Source organism: Cynoglossus semilaevis, chromosome 13 (genome assembly GCF_000523025.1).
Source record: "Cynoglossus semilaevis isolate Cse_v1.0 chromosome 13, Cse_v1.0, whole genome shotgun sequence".
In the NCBI taxonomy this organism is placed as follows: Eukaryota; Metazoa; Chordata; class Actinopteri; order Pleuronectiformes; family Cynoglossidae; genus Cynoglossus; species Cynoglossus semilaevis.
In genome coordinates this window covers 5,214,059-5,217,872 of record NC_024319.1, presented here as the reverse complement: position 1 = coordinate 5,217,872, position 3,814 = coordinate 5,214,059, and the positions used below count along the sequence as shown (strand labels likewise).

Here is a 3,814-nt window from a genome sequence, read left to right as displayed (position 1 = left end):
ATTTCCCCTATCATATTATGGATTTTGGAGGCTGTTTATCTTTTATAAACGCTATTATTTTTTAACCTTTTTGTGTCAAATATCTTTATTTAACTCATCTTGAGTTGACTAATTCCAGTCAGTGGTTTGTCAGTTATTCATGGCCTTCATAATTTCCATGCGTCCCGTTCACTGCCTGACAGAAAATACTTTTTTTTTTAGATACTGTAAAAAGAAAACAATGTGAAATCACCCCATGGAGACAGTCGATCGCTAGAAGGTCTTCTCCAGGAGCCCACATAATGGTCCGTGACCCTGATGAATTATTGATGATCAGATTAAATCAGTCTGCCGTCTGATGTAAACAGAGCCATTCAGGAGGTGTTGGCGCTAACATTGTCATGCTGATTGTCCCCACCAGGGCTGTGCTTTTCAGAGGGAGATCTGTGATCGTGGGCACCTGATAATCAAACACACCCCTGGGGTCACAGCCCATGCCAACACACATAACCACCAACGTCAACTGGTTAATAAGTAAACAGTTAAACTTTTTCTCCCTCAAAATCCCTGATTAGCAGAAGCAAACCCATTAGCCGTGTGCTAAAACAGCTAACCTGAGTGAATAGCTTGATTGGCTCTACTGGATTTCTATTCCATGTTGGAAACATCACATGATCAGTAATAATTTCATACAATATATTTAAAGAGTCACTTGAAGGTTTTTCAAAGCAAAAAAAAAGAAAGAAAAGAAGCTATATTTAGCCTTAGCTAGCACGGATGCTATAAGGGAATGACGTGTGAACGTTTGTATACAACAACAATAAAAAAATTGAACTACTGAGTTAATTTGCCATATTTCATTTCTGTAAAGTTTTATTTTATTTTTTAAATTAATTTGGTCAGCCATTTCTTTATTATATTATTTGGTTTGTTATCCTAGCGCAGCTTTAGCGTACATCCGACACAAAAATTACTTATTATTATATCATCATTATTGTTTATTGTTATTGTTTATGATTATATAATAATAATAATAATAACAATACAATAATAATCATGATTATTGTTATGATTATTGTTATTATTATTATTGTTGTCAGTTATAACCATGAAAATCACGAGAATGGTTGAAATTGTCAGTTATGACCATGAAAATCACGAGAATGGTTGAAATGAATCTATACCACGTGTCCATGCAGCTACAGACAACACTGCCACTATACACTCCTAGTGTAACACAACGATCTCTGCGGCGTTCTATAGTTGTGTTTTGAGAACGTTGTGTAATAAATTACAGGTGTGGAAAACCACTACGGTGTCATGAAGGGAGGTGAAAAAAAAAAGGTGATAACCTTTTAAACGCTTTATCTCCACAGTGAGTGAAGTTACAAAACACAACAAAGGTCAGTCAGCGACCCAGCGTTCAGCCCAGCGGCGGCAGACCGCCATCACATCACCGACCCTCCGTCCACCTCCCCAACACTCACGAACTCCAACAGCTCCATTCACTCGTGTGGCCAGTATGGCGTCCGTTATAGTGACTTAACAGACGCCACACAAAATGCGTAATGACGTCTGGGCCGAAACGAGGATGCGGGACGTACCGAAACACACTCGCGCACACACGAAGGCTCACATGAAGGCAAGCACTATCACTCACTTTTGGTGTCTTTCCCCGTCGTAGTCAAGTTTAGGGAGAATCTTTAACGTGGATGTAAGTTTTTAAACCTCCTCCTCCTCCTCCACGGTCCGGTCCTCGTCCTCGTCCCACCTCAGCAGCCTGGAACTAACGGTTCAGAGGAGTGTGCCCAGCCCGCTGCTACAGCTCAGAAAGGCGCAGTTTGTTTTTTTTATCAGCAGCTCCAGTGTCCTGATATCCGGCCTGATATCATCATTTTCCCCTTGTCTTCAAAGTTGTTTTTTCCCCCGCGGCTTGGGCAAAGATTTGTGGGACGAGAAACGCCCAGAAAAGTTACAAAAGCGCGAGTGAAAATGTTCTCACGGGAAAAATAAAAAAATAAAATAAAAAAAAAACCCTCAAAACAAAACGTCCAGACTTGTCTCTCGCGATGTGTTGCAGTGTAATCTGTCCCCCCTCCTGGTTGACCGGGAGTCTGCGGGTTCTCTGTGAGTGTGTGGCCGGGCAGAGGTGGAGATCTGGCCCGCAGGACAGCCGAGTGAAGGAACAGGCGAACGAAGGGAGGAGTAAAAGAGGGGAGTCATCGGGGGGATAACGGAGAGGGAGGTACGTAGATGACGTCTGCGCATATGACACACACACACGCGGTTTTCTTTTTTCTTTTTTTGTGAGCTCTTCACATTGACCTAGTACATTTCCTAGCCCCTTACCCCAATTATTATTATTATAAACGAATCTACGTCTAATCCTAATCTAATCTGACTGTTTCTAGTTCTAACTTCAGACTAAATCCTGAACCTGAATTAAAACATCCTCTCACTCAGCTGTGAGGTTCTCAAAAAAATGTCCCCAAAAGGTCCAAGTGGCCCCCTAAAACAGTAGTATTTAAATTATGTCCTCACAACTGTATGTAACTTACACTCACGCGGAGTACTACATCACACGGGCATATTGCGCCCCCTACCCCAGGTGTGGTATTTCTACCACCGAATAAGAGTTCACCAAGAGCCGCGAAACACAATAAGGAAGTGTGTGACGTTAGTAAGTACTGTAGTAATACTTCAGAAGTCCAAGTACAAGTACAAGTACAAGTAAACACATATGCACTCGGGCATTGAAATGTCCCACTCACTACGGTGAACCTGAAGTAAACAAAACCCTTAGCTTAAATTAAGCTGAAAATGAAGTGTTGCAGGTAAAAATTTGGTTTTAAACTTTAATATTCTGTAAATGACGACATCAGCCGACTATCGACTAATAAAACTGACGTCATCTCTAAGTTAAAATTTAAAATCTATTTAGTTATGTTTCAAAATCTGCTAACAACAATTTACAAATGAGATCTTGCTAAATGAGGACAAGGCTGTGGCCAATCTAACAAAAAGATGTTTTTGTGCCATAAATATGACGTCATATTGTAAACAGATACTGTATAACATTATTCCCAGTTTTTTTTATAAATACCCAGCACATACACTCTGTCCTACTTGGACAGTTTTACATCTGGGACCGTGTCAACTTTCATATATACCATATTATTTTAGTAGCATACATGTATGCTAATATGCTAATATACTACTATATTTTCTGGAACTCTTAAATTTTGCTGTGTTTTTGCTTGTTGTACTGTGATATTTTAGTTGCCGCAACCCATGACGGCCGCCCCGGTCCCCATGATCCATGGACCATTAAATGTTGCACGCGAGGGGTCACGGCCTGACATATGGTACAGTGTGACATGAACTCCACTCGGCCCCGGGCCTTAAAAAAAAGGCCTCGACCCAGATAAGGACTGGTCTGCACATGTGAAAAAAAAAAAAAAAAAAAAAAAGGTAAGTGAGGTGGTGACACCGTGTCTTCGATCACCTGGATTCTGTGACATCTTTATTCAGGACAGTTACTGTAACGACCAATAAAGATTAGACAATAGTATAGACCACGGCCCCGCTGATAGATCTGCCGTGAAACCGGGTCATAAAGTGGTCACAGCAGATAAAAGACTCCAAACTCGATCTCAGTAAAACTGCATCTGCTTATTCCCCCTAAATAAACTCACCTAAGGCCGCCCCCTTGTGGTCATATCTGGGATGTGCACTTCCATTTTTTGACACACACATACAGATCGTTTTTTATGATGTTTTTTACCTGCTCTTGACCCTTACTGTGACCTTAACTCAGTGTTTCTCAATATCGGGT

At 41.0% G+C, this 3,814-nt stretch overlaps 1 protein-coding gene across 1 annotated transcript in view; it reads right to left on the bottom strand.

Moving 5' to 3' along the window:
* cers2b (ceramide synthase 2b) overlaps positions 1-2,685 on the bottom strand; it is a 15,307-nt gene extending 12,622 nt beyond the window's left edge. Inside the window, exon 1 of the mRNA XM_008323201.3 lies at positions 1,640-2,685. The gene's annotated coding sequence lies outside the window, so the exon portion shown is untranslated. The remainder of the gene's footprint in view (positions 1-1,639) is intronic.
* Between the last annotated feature and the right edge of the window lie 1,129 nt (positions 2,686-3,814).